Source organism: Microcebus murinus, chromosome 11 (assembly GCF_040939455.1).
Source record: "Microcebus murinus isolate Inina chromosome 11, M.murinus_Inina_mat1.0, whole genome shotgun sequence".
Taxonomy (NCBI): domain Eukaryota; kingdom Metazoa; phylum Chordata; class Mammalia; order Primates; family Cheirogaleidae; genus Microcebus; species Microcebus murinus.
This window is the reverse complement of record NC_134114.1, coordinates 51,045,336-51,061,863: the sequence shown is the minus strand read 5'-3', so window position 1 is coordinate 51,061,863 and position 16,528 is coordinate 51,045,336. Positions and strand designations below refer to the sequence as shown.

At 44.5% G+C, this 16,528-nt stretch overlaps 1 long non-coding RNA gene across 1 annotated transcript; it reads left to right on the top strand.

The window, feature by feature from the left end:
- Positions 1–1,312: 1,312 nt before the first annotated feature.
- LOC142873795 (uncharacterized) lies at positions 1,313–3,985 on the top strand. Its single transcript, XR_012921770.1, has 3 exons — positions 1,313–1,558; positions 1,597–1,615; positions 3,935–3,985. It is a non-coding gene; the product is annotated as an uncharacterized LOC142873795 (long non-coding RNA).
- Positions 3,986–16,528: the final 12,543 nt, after the last annotated feature.

The window sequence follows — 16,528 nt, the reverse complement described above, 5'->3', positions numbered from 1 at the left end:
GAACTTATGAATGAAGGTAGAGCAACAAAAATGGTAAATACCTGTGTAAGTATAATACACTATTTTCTTTTCTTTAAAAATATGTATGACTGTTAAAAGCCAAAATTATAACATTGTTGGAAGGGGAAGCTTTCAATGCATGTAGATGTAATATAAATGGCAATTATAACACAAAGCAGGGAGGAGGATAAAGGAACATGTATTGCTGAAGGTTTCTACATTCTACTTGAAGTGATGAAATATTAAATTTAAATAGAATGTGAGAAGTTAGATATGTATATATAATCCCTAGAGCAACTACAGAAATAAATAAATACAAGGAGATACGGACATGAGCTGGGCTGCCTTTCCTTCCCCATCTGAGGCTATACACCCATGTCTGCTCACCCAGACTGTCCCTTGGGGCTCAACTGGGGGCCCCACCCACTGCCGCATTTCCTAATTCCCCCTATAGCTGTGGGGACAGAAGTGACTCACAGCTCAATCACATCCAGGTTGCCATAGAGCAAGGAAGAGTGTGAGGAAATTCAGGCCCTTTCAGTCCATCCTTCGATGTTGCCAATGGGGAGACTATAGGGAAAATTGCTCAAGACCCCACAGCAAGCCATCGTTACAGCAGTGGCCTGGAATCAGATCTCCCAAAACCACACAGCATCTTGAAACAGGAGCTCGGATCTCCTTACCCAACTCCTCTGCCCTGCCTGGGAGCAAATGTCTGGGTCCAACTATCCTCCAGGACTGTTAGTAACTGGTACATACATAGACTTCCTACATGCCAGGCCCTACTTTGAGTAATTCTATCTTTCTATCCATCCATCCATCCACACTAAACCCTCAGATTGCCCCAGTTAAGGTAGGTACTATAATTCTCTGTTTTACAGATGAAGAAAATAAAGCATTGAGAGGTTAAGAACCTTGCCCAACATCTAGCATGTGTTGGCCCTGGAATTTGAACCCAGGTCTGGCTCCAGCATCTGAGTTCCAACCACCACTGTCCTCCTGTCAGGAAGACCAGTCCAGAGCAGCTCTCTCTAATCTGACACAGTCCAGGCCTGGAGTCAATGTGGCCTGGGCTCCCCGGATTCATACCCCACGCTCCCAGGAGCGTTTCTACCCAGGTGGAATCTGCTGAAAAGTCGCGTGGAGGGCAGCTGCGGAGGAAGAAACCGCAGGGTAGCGGGTGGGAGGCCCCAGCGGCGCTGACAGGCAGGTACCAGGGTACCCCGAGGCGCAGGCGCAGTGTTGCTAGGCAACGTCCGCCGGCCCGCAGTGCTCTAGGCCCGGCGTTTCCTCCTGGGCGCCTCTGCTGTCTCAACAATGGCTGGCAAAGCCAGCCCTTCTTCCCTTCTAGCTTGCTGTCCCCGGAGTCACTGGGGCTCCCAATCGCACTGTGCAAGCAGTTTAGCGTTGCCCTAAGACTCCCGGTGGGGGCAGACGAGGAGCCCTCAGGCATGCTCAAGTCGGTGCAGCCCCCGCGACAGCCAGGCGTGGCGGGCCCTGGAGAGAGAGGCTTTAGCGGAGCATCAGCAGGCCGGTCCCCTGCTCTGCTCAGTCTGACGTGGGCTCGGGGCTAGCAGGTGGGCGCGGGGCTAGCAGGTGGGCGCGGGGCTAGCAGGTGGGCGCGGGGCTAGCAGTCCGCTGGTGCGGTGAAGAGAGCCCTCCTCGACTTGCCTCCCCCTCCTTTCCCCTTCCTCAGAGGCATTTCCTTCGCAGCCCCTTGTGTACAGGGATCAAAAAGCACAGTGCTTGCTGCTGCTGGGGAAGCATCGCAAACTTGCCCCTTGAACTTATGGAGGAGTCCAAAAGGAGATGAATTAATCACATATTCTCTATACGCCTTGTCTGGCGTAACTGTGATTCATTGGAGGTGAAAGGCTATTTTCACAGCCAACTATAAAGAGCCAAAAAAAATAAAATAAAATAAAATAAAATAAAATAAAATAAAATAAAATGAGATCATCATGACCCAGCCACGAGGGTCAGACACTACTACTCCCTCCTCCAGGAAAGCCATCAAACACTCGGGGGACAGGGGCATCTGTCTTCTCAGCCAGCCAGCCCACTCGTGTTGGCATGAGTCATGGTCCAGTCTCCGCCCACGGTGGCCTCCCTTGGCAACTTCCTCTCCCCGGTGACAAAATAGAGAGGCCCTTCCTTCCCACCACAATGCCCATTCATCTCACAGACCATTTAGCCACCTTTTAAAACATTGAATTGCACCACTTTCAGTAAACAGCCTTGCTGGGTGTTTTTTATGGGCCAGATTCTTGACGTTCATAACTTATGTAAGTGACAGCCAGCACCATACTAGAAACTATTCCTTAATAAGTTAATATCATTAGGAAACATGCCAATTATTATTATTATTATTTTGCACAGGAAAAACTAAGAAGGGAAGCCCAGAAAACATCTCCCATCTTAAGTGCATCTCGATGACAAATTGCTCAAATACCACTTTTCAGAGGCACTGGTGTTAGGCTGAGTCTTCACACCAACCAGACCTGAAGAGGCACTGTGAAACTCACAGCTGCTTTCTGTTGAAGACTAAAAGCATCCTTCAGCTACTCTGCAACATTTTCTCCCAGGCATTTTCAAAACTGGGACTCCAAACTGGGGTCACTGGAGAATACCCAGGAGGTATCAAGTCATTCCCACTGGTTTCTCTTGAGCTCACTCTAGAGTAGAACCCAGAGCTCTCCTTTAGGTCTTTCAAGGAAGAGGGAAGGCACATGGGTTGTGGAGGCAGAGGACAAGGAACACGAGGCTTTCAGAACTGTAAAATCTCCTACTCGATGCAAGAGTAAATTATACCTCTAACATATTGTCCCCTTTCCAGAAACCAGCAAGTGCCTGTCTGCCTGGGGTCCCAGGTTTGGACACCTGCCCCAGGAGAGATGGGGTCATTTTCACCAGTCTACCATGTAGAGTTCCCAGGGGGAGAGGGCCTGTAGCTCATTATTATTTCAACCTTCTGGTAAAACACAAGAAGGGCTAGTTTGCCTTGGTGGATAAAGTGTAGAGTTCTTTCTCACTTGGCCCCCTACTTACGCACCCCTCAAGAAGGTATCTTGTTGGATCTAATAGTCATGCGACTCTGAGTGGTCATACTGGGTAACTTCCACTGGGTTAAATAAAGGAGCTTCTGAATAACTACTGTTCTGAGGAAGAAGAGTGGGGAAGTTCTTTAACTTTTAATCTCAGTGGCATTCCTCCCCCTCCCACACATCCTTCCATCACATACAGACACACACATAGACACACACGTATGCATAATTATTGGTATAATAAATTGGTTTGCTTTCCTAACAAGGGCAAAAATCTTCCTCAATTTATCATCACACTCTGTCCTCTATCCTCACCTCACATTCTTTGAAACCATAAATGAGACATGGAGGATTGAATAAACTCAAGTGGGGGAAAAATATTTTATATGATGGTGTTCAGTACATGCTACCCTAAAATATGGCTGCAGGAGACCAGAATATGCTACCCTCAAGTATGCCTCTTTGGCACAAGGGTTATTTTGAGCTGTTATTTTTAGAAACTGCAGACACAGTAGTAGTTCTGAAAAGTTATCTTTTTGTAGGAGTAATTTACATCTACAAAGGCAATTCCCATTTGTAAGGGTGTCTCCCTCTCTGCACTAGGAAGAGAAAGATCACTAAATCACTAGAGACTTACTCAGTGGAGAAGGCATCCACTTCAATCTATGTAACAAACCTTACCCTTGCTTCATGGGGCTTTTCCTGGCCATCTCATCCCAACAGAGCCTTTTCTACACCCTCCTTTCTTTGTTTCAGAGAAATCGAGTATTTAAGTCTAAAGTCTAAGACAACTCTTTGAGGCCTACTCTAGAGATTTAGTCATTTCTCTGGGTTATTCCCCATATTGACAGGAGGTATACATGTTATTAAACATTTGTCTTTTGTTACAGGGAGTTCCCACCAAGAACTCATGAAGCAGGGAGGAGAGAATTATTTTTCCTTCCCTACATGAGTCTCTCAGACCTATGGCAGAAACCAAGGAAGAAGGAAAGGGAAAGAATAACACTGGACATGTGCTCTCCGGGAAACTTGTTTAAAAGCTTCAAAAAGCTTATCAGGCCCTGGAATTAAACGGTCCGCAAAAGAAATTGGTTGAATTGTGTCCCCAGATAAACCTTCAGGAGGTTCCTGAATCTCCATCTATCACACCCTCAACTGGTGGTAGCATTTGATCTTCTTCTCCAGATCACAGGAGATTTGTCAAGAAACCACACACATTCCCACTATGTCTGGTTTTCTTCTTTGTGTTGATAATGAGGCTTAGGAGGTGCTATGGGCAGAAGAAAATTCCTTTTCTGAAGATTAATAAAAATAATATTGTTCCAGTTACGATTGCTGCATAACAAGCCGTCTCAAAACTTAAAATGGCAACGATCATTTATTTTGCCCACAGATCTGCAATTTGGACAGGCTTCAGCGTGGCCAGCTCATTTATCTCCAGTCAGTGTCAGCTGGAGCAGCTTGTCTGGAACAGGAAGTTCTACTCCTAGGTGGCTCATTCACAGGGCTGGCAAGTTAGTGCTGTCAGTTCCTCTTCAAATAGGCCTCTCTGTGGGTGGCTTGGGCTTCCTCACAGAATGGAGGCTAGGTTTCAAGTGTGAGCACCCCAAGACAAGCAAGCAGAAACTGTATCATTTTTCATAATCTTGTCCCAAAAGTCACAAAATATTACTTCTCTCATAGACACATGTCCACCCACATCCAAAAAGAGATAACATAGACCCCACCTCTCGGTAGGAGGAGAGTCAGTCATGTTGTATGAAGAGCATATTGAATGGGAGATTCTGGGGCAGCCATTTTGGGGGAAATACAACCTGCCACAAACACTAGCTGTAACTAATCCATATCGAGTCCTTACTATGTTCTCGTCTCTAGGATGAAGTGTTTAATGTAGTTTCTCATTTTAGATCTTACCACAAGCCTATAAGGTAGATAGTTCCCACTTTACACATGAGGAAACTTGGGCTTGGAGGGACATGAAATAATTTATCAGTTTGAAAATGGCAGAGCTGGACTTTGAATCTAGATCCACTTGGGCCACGTGCCAGCGCTCACAACCACTGCACTAAGTGCCTCTCAGAACTGATGGATAGCCCTGATTTGGGACTTATAAGAGTGAAACAACTGAAAAAGAATGGAACTGGGCCTAGGAGACAAAGTTTAGCTCTAGCTCTGCTACTCGTAATAAAGGTGGCATTTATTACACACCATGTGCTGTGTCGAGCACTTTACATGCCTTCTCTCACATATTTCTTACAGTGATGCTGTCAGAGGGTTCCAGAGAATGGAGGCTCCAAGAGGTGAAGTAACTTGTCCAGGTCACACAGATGTCAAGTAACTGAACTGGGATTTAAAACTAGGTCTGTCTTGCTCCAAAACTCTTAATCACCTCAGTGCACTGCCTAGCCCCTTCACTCCCTGAGCTTCAAGCCGCTCGCCTGCCCAAAGGGAAGGACTATGATTTCTGAAGGTCCTTTTGCTTCCAGCAACTCCACTGGGTGTCCCTAGGCCCTGACATGGGCAGGAGGCCTCTGGTGTTAGATCTCCTTTAGGCATGGTTTCTCAGCCTCAGCACTGCTGATGTTTTGGGTTGCGTAAGTCTTTGTTGTGGGGCTGTCCTGTGCATCATAAAAATTTTAGCAGCAACCTTGGCCTCTACCCACTGGATGCTAATAGTGTCCCCTCCCCCCAGCTGTGACAACTGAAAATGTCTCCAGACATTGCCCAGTGTCCCGGGCAGGGAAGTCTTGCTCCACCCCTTGCCCTTTTCCTCCCCCGCTGAGAACTTCTGCCTTAGGTAATGCTCCAGCCAGCCAAGGATAAATCCTTACAGAGGTCCTGGTGGTAAGTGGGTCCTTCCTCAGAAGTCCCTGTCCTCTTACAGCTGGGCGGGGGAGTGGGGGTGTAGGGAGGGTCAAGGAGAGATTTGGATGGTGCAGCGAATTCGTTTTTTCCCCTCTTATTGAGCCATTCCTTTGCTTTGGATTCTCATCAACAACTCATTTGAGAGTCCCGCGCTAAATCTCTGCAGATTCTTGATGCTGTCCTTGTAGTGGGGAGATTCACTCGTGTGTAAGAGACCAAGATCTGTGTCTCCTTCTCTGGGAGCAGGAGTCCGGGGGGTTACCTTTCCTCCGCCATTTTCCTGCCTCTCTAACAATTCAGAAATTGGTGGCACTCAGATGCCAGCAAATAGCCAAATGACAGTTCGAAGCACATGGGAGTCAGGCTCTTTTTCCCTCCCCTTCTCCCTGCCTCTCCCTCCTTCCTCCTGCCCCCGACTCTGTTTTCTCTCTCTCTCTTCCTCCCTCCACCTTTCTCTTTTACCAGACACTGGCAGAGCAAAGGAGACCACTGTTGCCAGGAAATTGTTTGCATTCTTGGGCCTTGCTAGCAGGCCCTCCCTCTGTGTGGAGTCTGAGGTAAGCCAGCCACCCGTCTCCTAGCACCAGGCAGCCTGGCACCAAGGGTCCAAGCTGCAAATGGATCACTGTCTCCCATAGATATTTGAGCTCCCTGTGCATAGACTGACTCCTTTACAGATACTCCCTTCCCCAGCCCCTCAGGCTCTGGTCACAGAAGCTTTCCCACTGTCAACTCCAAGGACTTCAGGGGACATACCTGGAGCAATTCACAGGACACCAAGGCTGCCCCTCCCATGTGGTGTCCTGAGGACTTCTTCCCTCCAATGCACAGAGCACTAGAGTGTAAGGGGAATGCAAGAAATAACCCCCCTCCCCAGCAGCCCCAAGTCTCTAACCCCTGCTCCTGAGCCCTGCCGAGCACTTGGTGCCTCACAAGGCATCTGAGCACAACCATGGGTCAGAGGTATTGGTGTGCAGAGTCCAAATCTATGGCAGCTTCTGCCCTTGGGCTGCACGCCTACTCTTGTGAGAATGAAACTAATTCTCCTGCATGAGAGCCCATCAAAACATTTGCTGTGTTCTCGTGTCTCTCCTTTCTTCTCTCCCACAGGGTAAGTATCCCAGTTCCTCTGGAAATCAATCCTGTGATAGGATTTGTAGACACAATACTAGTCTTGTCATCCCTCTCCGGATATGTTTCCTTTTGCCAGTGTCTGTCCCAAAAGACATATATTCGGAATTCAATCCACACATTATCCACTTTTTACCATTCTCCTATTGTAATTGATACCAGAAGCCTGTATAATAAAAACCCTAAATATAGTATATTTCTGCAAGCTTCAGCTCATTCTGTGATGCGACTCTTCTCACATGATTACTGCACGGTTGTGTCATCATTTGGAACTTCTCCCCTTTTCCTTAACAAGTGAAGCCATTACTTCCCTTAATACTGACTCTACGTTTTTATCAGCACAGCTGATGATGACATTAGCTTCCTGGTAGCCATGTCACACCCATTACCCACAGTGAGCCTATAAAGTTAACAAAAACTTTAACATCATTTTCACATTAAGTCCTGTTCCTGTGGTCAGTGGTCATGGTACTACATATGTACGGTTGATTTTTTGAACTTAAAGATGATTTTACATTTGTCTCTGGTCACTGCTACCTTCTTAGCTATTTATATTTTTGAACCTCAATTTTGCTTTCCAACATATTTGTTCTCATCCCAACTCTGCATAGTCAGTATATTTGAAAATCCAGCCTTCTATGCCTTCATCAAGTTGTTAAAAAAAATACTGGCTAGGATGGCAGTGGTTTTTGAATTGTCTACTTATGAGATCTGTCCATAAAACAGTAGTCTTGGGCATGGTGGTCTAAGGCTGTGCATCCGTCTAAGCATGGTATTAGTGAGCCAGGTTTTGGATCCTGGATACAGGATAACCTGGGGAGCTTTGCTGGGAGCTTGATTGTTAGAGCACAGAGTGAGGATCAGGAGAGTTACTGTGGGATGAATCTAGCTGAGAAAGGGGCTGAGACATCAGAGTGCAGACTGGAGGGCCAGGGCGTGCTGTTTGAGAAGGTGGAGTGAGAACAGGGAATGAAGTCAGAGAGGCAGGAAACGGAGCACCCTGTGCAAACCAAGGAGAGAGGACAGAAGCCTCAGGCCTGGGATCTGAAGCCAGATGAAGTCTTTTTGTTTGTTTTGTTTTGTCTTGTTTTGTTTTGTTTCATTTTTGAGACAGAGTCTTGCTCTATCACCTGGGCTAGAGTGCAGTGGTATCTTCATAGCTCACAGCAACCTCAAACTCCTGTGTTCAAGCAATCCTTTTGCCTCAGCCTCATGAGTAGCTGGGATTACAGGCATGCTCCACCATGCCCAGCTAATTTTTCTATTTTTTGTAAAGATGGGGTCTTACTCTCTTGTCCAGGCTAGTGCTAGTATTACAGGTATGAGCCACCACGCCCAGCCCAGGTGAAGACTTGCTGACATGGCAACTTGTTCTGTGAAATACACAGAAAAGATGATGCGAGTCTGAGCGGGTGTGAAGGAGAGATGGGAAGGAAGAGAAGCCACCAGGTTGGGACCAGAGGCTGATCTAAATGGTTGGGTTCCTGAACAGGCTTCTTTCTAAGGGTGGGGTCCTCTTTCTTGAAGCGGCTTTCAGGGCAGATGCCAGATACAGGATCTGACACTGTTCAGCTTCATGTCTACAGTTTCCCTGAATCTATCTATGGCAGGCGTCCTCAAACTACGGCCCGCAGGCCACATGCGGCCCACCGAGGACATTTATCTGGCCCGTGGGGTGTTTTTGCCACTGCCTGTCCTGCTTAGCAGTTGACATGTCCCGGGCCCACAGTGCGCATGTGTGGAATGTGCACCACTGTCTCCAACGGCCCTCCAACGGTCTGAGCGACAGTGAACTGGCCCCCTGTTTAAAAAGTTTGAAGACCCCTGATACAGGGCAACATTAGGGGGAAAAACAAAAAGCAGTGGTTTTGACATAACATGTCTCCACAGAGCACATGCTGGCTCCTGGTGATCACCACTCTCTTTTCTAAGTTCTGCCAAATTGTCAGATTTGTCATCTTTTCCAGGATTTTGCAGAGGTTGAAGATCAGTGATTTCTAGAAACCAGCTTTAGGAAAAACCAGGAGATTTGCTTGTCTCCAGTCATCTGACACTCTTTCTCTAGAGGCTGTTTTAAAGATAACCAATCACAGGTTTACAACTCCACCGCCAATTTTGGGTGCTCTGTGATGTAATTCATCTGGTCTTAAAAGTTGCACTCACTTTGTGCAATTAGATCTTCTTTCCCACCCTGTCTCCCATCTTTGGATGATGTTTTCTCTAAGAAATGTTTGTTCTGCAAATGTTCAGCTTGGAGATCCTTCTCCCTGCTGGAGTAGGGAAGAAAAACAGGAAGTGAGCAGTGCTGCTCGTCCAGTTGTGTGCCAACATTACATCACCTGCTCCTGCCCTTTGTTTCTTTATTGTTTTTGATTCCTGTGGAGCTTCTTAAAAGCCCTTGGTTTTGCCCTCAGCATTTTCCATGAGCCTTGGCTTGTTCTGAGATTTCACTTTTTTGGCATGATTCCTTCAGGTTTGTGTCACTCTTTTGTGCTTGTCTTGACTATATGCCTGTATTTTTTCCAACAGAATGATAGTGTACCACTAATCTTTTATTTAGCCCTCTCTTCTATCCCTCCTAACTGAGGCATCTTCCCTCTTAAAGCCTCTGGCTATGAGATCTTACCTCTGCTCTTCTGACTTTAGTCCTGGGCCTTCATAAAGCTGACCATATACTAGCACAGCAGTTCTAGAGGCACAGAGAGCCAAAGAGCATGGCTTACAAAAGAAATCCCAAACACAAGAAGGTGTAAGATTAAAACAAAAGCAAAAAAAGGAAAATGAGAGTAATAAGGAAAATTAAGGCACTTACAAACTCAAATTTCCCTGTTCACCCGGGATGATTGTCAGAAAATGCTGATTCTTGGCCTCCTTTCAGATCTCCTGACCCTCTAGGATAGAAGCCAAAGCACTCATTTTAAAATTATTTTATCAGATGTTTTTTATGTATACCAAAGCTCCACGAGCACTTTGCTAGAAACCAGAGAAAGGAGAACAGAATGAGCTTTGATGGTTGAGAGAGATTGGAAAATCAAAGCCTACCCATTCCTCTGTACTTCTGCATCAGCATGAACGGAAACCTATTAATTCCAAAGGAATCTTTCAGCCTGAGTCAGAAGGGAGCTGAACCTCAGAAGAAACAATACCCTAACGCAAGTATTTAGGGAGAAAGTTCTAGAACTCACTTGTAGAACTAGAATTTCTTGTTGACATTAGAATAGTCATCCTTGCATTATTTGTCTTCTTAAATCATCCACATTTAGTAGGAAGACAACTCAGTACATAACACCCACTCTGTAATTGACATCAGGGCATCTGACAATGGAAACACAGGTTTTGGAGCCCAGTAGGCCTGCACTGGAGTTCTGTATCTTCCATTTAATATCCAAGTGACCTTATTCACCTTGGTTAACCATATGTGCAAAATGGGGATGTTAATACTAAACTTGATATTTGAGAAAAATCAAATGAATAAATAATATCTGTAAAGTACCTACTGCATATTAGTTATTCAACCCACATTCCTTTCTCTCCTTCCCCAAGAAAGATGCATGCCCAGATACTAAGCATTTTTCCCATTCCATGGACGTTCTTCAGGAAAACTCCACGTCCAACTTAGCACAATACAAAATTGCTAAAAACAGCCAAAAGCTCCATGACAAGAAGGACTGATTCTGTCTTAAGTGGAGTTCTAATTTAAGGCTTGACTTAAATTAATTATTTATTGCCTGTTCAAATAGATTGTTGCTTTGTCATAATTTCAGAAGGAGCTTTCCTAATAAATATCTAAAATTTAGAAACTTTCCTGTTTTGCAGGGTATCCTGGAATTCTCTTCATGAGAAAATACTTTTAGGATATGAAAGCTATGGGATTTTGGAATTTTTCTGTATATAAATTCCTTTCTTTTGAATTATATTTTAATTTTTGTAACTGCAGTGTGGATTATAGCAGGGTATCCTGGGAGTTCGTAGTCTTAATTATAGTTCTGTTTTTTAACTAGCGGCGCTGACCCATTGACAGTCGAGGGCTGTATCCACCTCACATCTAACCATGAGCAATACAGCATCTAGTTTGAATTGATAGGTCCCTGCCCCCAAGCTCTAGCAACTTTTAATACCACTCCTAACACTTGTTTCCATATTGCCAGAACTATTCCTAGACCTCTCACAGAGAGCTTTAGGGGACTCAATACGGAGTTTTGTGTCATCACATTTTTATATTTACGTAATGTATTTACTGTCTTCGTCGGTTAGGGCTGCTATAACAAATTATCATGGACTGAGTGATTTAAATAACACACATTTACTTCTCACAGTTATGAAGGCTGGGAAGTCCAAGATCAAGGGGCTAGCAGATCCAGTATCTGCTTCCTGCTTGGCAGATAGCTGACTTCTTATATCCTCACGTAGCAGAGCAAGAGGTAAGGCTGGGTGTGATGGTTCATGCCTGTAATCCTAGCACTCTTGGAGGTCTAGGTGGGAGGATTGCTTGAGGCCAGTTCAAGATCAGCCTGAGCAAGAGCAAGACCCCACCTCTACAAAAAATAGAAAAAGTAGCCAGGTGTGGTGGTGCACTCCTCTAGTCCCAGCTGCTCAGGAGACTGAGGCAGGAGGATCGCTTAAGCCCAGGAGTCTGAGGTTGCAGTGAACTGTGATGACACCACTGCACTCTAGTCCGAGAAACAGAACAAGATCCTGTCTCAGAAAACGAACAAACAAGGAGATAGCTAGCTCTCCGGCCTCTTCTCATAATGGCATTAATCCCATCCATGAGGACTCCACCCTCATAACCTATTACCTCCCAAAAGCCCCTCACCCAAATACCATCACATTAGGATTAGAGATTTCAAAACATGAATTTGGGGGCAGAAGGGGGGGGGGACAGAAACATTCAATCCATTGCACACTCCTTAGATGGTAAGCCCTTAGAACAGAAGCTGAGAACAGAGCGTGCTGCCAAGCCCTCCCATGTGAGAAAGGAGGCCTGGAGTGTAACTTTTTCAGCCTTTGTCCCTGGAGGCATAGTTAACGGTGTGACTCACACAGGAAGTGTCAAGGTGCTGTCCAAGGGTGAAACTTCTTTTCAGAATCCAAGCAAGAAGTAACAGTTTCTTTCAAAGTAGAAACTTAAAACTTCCTTCTTATCACATTTGCAGAAAGAGGGCAGCCAGAGAGTTCTGGTAAGCAAGTCATTTTCATTAATAGCCAACCATTTCTATTTGTAGGTGAAGGAAGCAACCAACATTTGGCCAGACAAAGTGGAAAGCAGAGCTATGCAGGGACAATAAAGAAGCACCTGAAGGAAGAAAGATTCTGGCACAAAGTGACCTAGGGACAGTAGCAACAGGGAGCCCACAGAAGAGGGTACAGACCGCCTTGGAGCAGAGACTCTTTCCCCAACCTCATTTGTTGAGGGTGACTGTTCTGTAGTGAACAAGAATTGGAGACTGATGTCAAAACCCACTGGATATTCTTTTTTAAATTTATTTATTTATTTATTTTGAGATAGAGTCTCACTCTGTTGCCTGGGCTAGAGTTCCTTGGGGTCAGCCTAGCTCACAGCAACCTCAAACTCCTGGGCTCAAGCGATCTTTCTGCCTCAGCCTCCAGAGTAGCTGGACTATAGGCGTGCACCACCATGCCCGGCTAATTTTTTCTATGTATATTTTTAGCTGTCCAGCTAATTTTTTTCTATTTTTTTAGTAGACAGGGTCTCGCTCTTGCTCAGGCTGGTCTCGAACTCCTGAACTCAAACGATCCGTGTGCCTGCCTCTCAGAATGCTAGGATTACAGACGTTAGCCACCGCGCTCGGCCCACTGGATATTCTTTACAGTTCTTGCAGTTAACTGTGTGTTCCAAATTGAATCTAATTTCCATTACTGATTTCACTTATTCTCAATGAAGCCTTTCTTCATTTTCATGAACCTTTTTGAGAATATTCAAGTGGAGGTACATGCCTGGGTGAACCCTGCTTGTTCCAGTTAAGGCTCTGATGTCAAGATTAGTAAAATCCAGGTAATCTGCCCTCATCCACCCTCAAAATCCTGTCTTGGTGAGGCTTCATTCCCAAGATTCCTGGGTCTTGGAAAATAAAGAGCAGATGCGCTCCATAACATCAATAGGCACTCCCAGACGTTGAGTTTGGTTAATTGACCCCTCAAGACACTTTCTATTTTAACTCTTTTACTTAAATCAGAAATTTTAAATAAAACGTGGGAAGCAAGAAAGAAGTTAGTTAAGGAAGGAGGCGATCAAGAAGGTACTAGGCATTTGGGTTCAGACTTTGTAACAAATAACAAAATGCATAACAGTACAGACACAGTAGAAGTTTATCTCAGTCCAAGATAGATGTTCCTTCTCAGCAGAGGTTGTCTTTCCTACATCCCCTAACTGTCCTTCAAGGTCTTGGGCTGACAGGGACTTGGTCATCTTCATCCTGTGGTTTCTAAGGTCACCACAATTATTTGCATCCCAGGGGAAAGAGCATGGAGGCAGGTTTCTGGAGATATCCATGGGCCGGGTGTGGAAATAACACAGATCACTTCTGTTCACACGCCATTGGCTACAACTTAGTCACGTGGTATCAGCTCAGTACGAGGGCGGCTAGAGATGTGTCCTCAGCTGTGTGCCCAGGAATTGAGGAAACAGGTTTTAGTCAATAGCAGACTGTGACTCAGAGTTCCATAAATGTATTGACCCCATAGCCTCTCATAAACACACACACACACACACATACACACACACACACACACCTTGGATTATTAATGCTTCATTTGCAGGACCATTACAGAAAATTAAGAAATGATTATGTTTATAATAACAAGAGGACGGTAAAAGCAACAATTATTGACTACTCGCTGTGCTCTGGTACCCGTGTTAAGCACACACACGCATTATCTTATTTAATTCTCATATCAACCCTGATCTTTCACACAAGGAAACTGAAGCTGAGAGAGGTTCGGCCTCACAGGCAGTCAGTAACAGAGCTGGGAGTGGAACCCAGGCCGTCTGACTGCAAAGTCCCTGCCCTTAACCACCTCATTACACAATCACCACCACATCGCAGAAGAACCAAAATATAAATCTCAATATGCTCCAAAGTTAAACCAGAGTTCGTCTATTTTCAACACCAGGAAAAGGAAGGAATGATCTTCAGATTTTGAAAATTCTCAAGTGAATGAACTTGAAATAGAAAAGCAGGAAAGCCTTCGGCCAAGTTTAGAAATCCTTCGAACTCCTTGGATTCTGCCATTGAAACCCAGCCTGAGCCTTTCTGCTTTATTTTTAGTTCTTACCAGTCTCCATTTCCTGGATCAGTGAAGCGGGTTTAAGCATCCTTATGAGGTTTTTGGACCTAAATGAGAATTTTTTAACTGAGTGAGAAAGAATGCAGCTACACCAGGGGGCAAGAATATCTAAAATAAGATCCCAACATTTAAGCCTTAAGAGGCCAAACCTCCCCAATCCTTGCTCCCCACCCCACCCCACCCCCCGCCCCGGCAAGTCTGAAATCCCCTCAGAAAGTCACTTGTTCAAGTCTGTTGTCCCTGAGCCTGGCACCTGAAGGCCCTGGGACTCCCTTAGCGCCCGTTCCCAGCCCAACACTGTCTGAAATCCTAACAAGGACAACTCAGACCCTTAAACTCTGCACATACTCCTGTAATCTTTGTGGTTTGATCTGGATTAACCACCTCGAATTCAACACCCTAAAGAGTCACTCAAGCTAAGATCAGGAGATGGAGGTAGAGATACACACCACAAACCCCAAATGAACTGGGTTAGTGAATTCTGCTCACCACTATCCACTGTTAACAGCTTTCATTACCTGTCAGCACTGGGTTTACATTCATCGTGTCATCATGGCCCTGGTCCTACTCCAAGGCCGTGTGCCCTCCTGCTACAGCATCTTGCCTATCTATGCAGGCCACTGGGGAAGAATCTTACAGGTGCTGCCTGTTTAGCTACCTGTGTTAACATGCATCATTCTATGTCTGGAGCTGTGAATGGAATATTTGCCTCCCATTATAACCACGAGAAGAGAAGAGGTAAAGGCAAACTTGCCCTGTCACCCTGTCATCCTTTTCTTCCATATAACTGTGTCCTCCTGAAGAGAAATAGAGTGAAGTGACAACATTACTGCAATATGGCAAACTGTTAATAAAGCCAGGCAGTAGGTACAAGGGTGGTCATGATATTTTTCTATATGATCATTTTGTGACAGTTTTAGTATTTTATAATAAATAGAAGACTAAAGGGAAATAAGCTCTACTGAGTTTTTTGTTTCTATTTCCAACTCTGTTACTCACCAATCATACCTGGGACAACCATCTAAAAAGTGACATTGGAGTTCTCTGACTGCACCAGCTACTGAATATGTGCCCAGTTACTTTCCCTTACCCTGTTTTATACCTGTCTTATGTTGTCCTGGGTGAGCTATCTGCCCTAACTCAACTTCTCAGTCTGTCCTGATGTAGCGCTAGCAATGATATCATCATTTTCCTATTAATAATTTCATAAGCTGTCTGACAAGGCAATACCTCAGTTACTGAGCTGGATTGACATTTCCCTTTTCCTGTGTTAAATTTTCTTCACGAATATCATTCACATCTTTCATTAGATTTATTCACAGATGATCTTTTTTGTGGAATTATAAATGATATCTTTGTAAAAGTGAAAATTCTGGCAAATAGAAATGGAATCGACTTTTGTATATAGATTTTGAGACTGCTGATCTTGCTAAACTCTCTTATTAATTATCATAATTTTTGTTTGACCATTTTTGGTGTATTTTCTATGTAGAAAATTGTGCTGTCCATAATGACAACCTTAAAGCATTTCATTCTTCTGTCTTATTGTACTGACCGGGACCTCTAGCACAATATTGCTTAGAAGGAATGGTATCACAACCGAGCTTCCATGTTTTCATCACTATTTTTTAAAAATCACGTGTATTGAGGTATAATTTACATACAGTAAAAGTTATCCTTTGTAGATGTACAGATCTTTGTGCAACTATAACCACAATCAAGATAAAGAATAGTTGCATCAGCCCCAAATTTTCGTCATGTCCCACTGTAATGAATCTACTTCCATTCCCAACCCTTGTTCCTGGCAATCACTGAACTGCTTTGTGTCCCTGTAATTTTGCCTAAATAAATACTCCATTGCTTTTTATAACTAAGTGATATTCTATTTTAAGGATATAACACAATATTTTTTTATCCATTCACCAGTTTACAGACATTTGGGTTGTTTCATATTTGGGGCAATTATGAAGAAATCTACCATAAGTATTCATGTACAAAATTTGTGGATGTATGTCTAAATTTATTTTGGGTGAATACCTAGGATTAAGATTACTAAATTACATAAAAGGTGTGTTTTAACTTTATAAGAAACTGCCAGGTTGTTTTCCAAAGTTGTTATACCAGCAAAATGGCATTTCCACCAGCAAGGTCTGACAGTTCCAGTTGTTTCAGATCTTTGC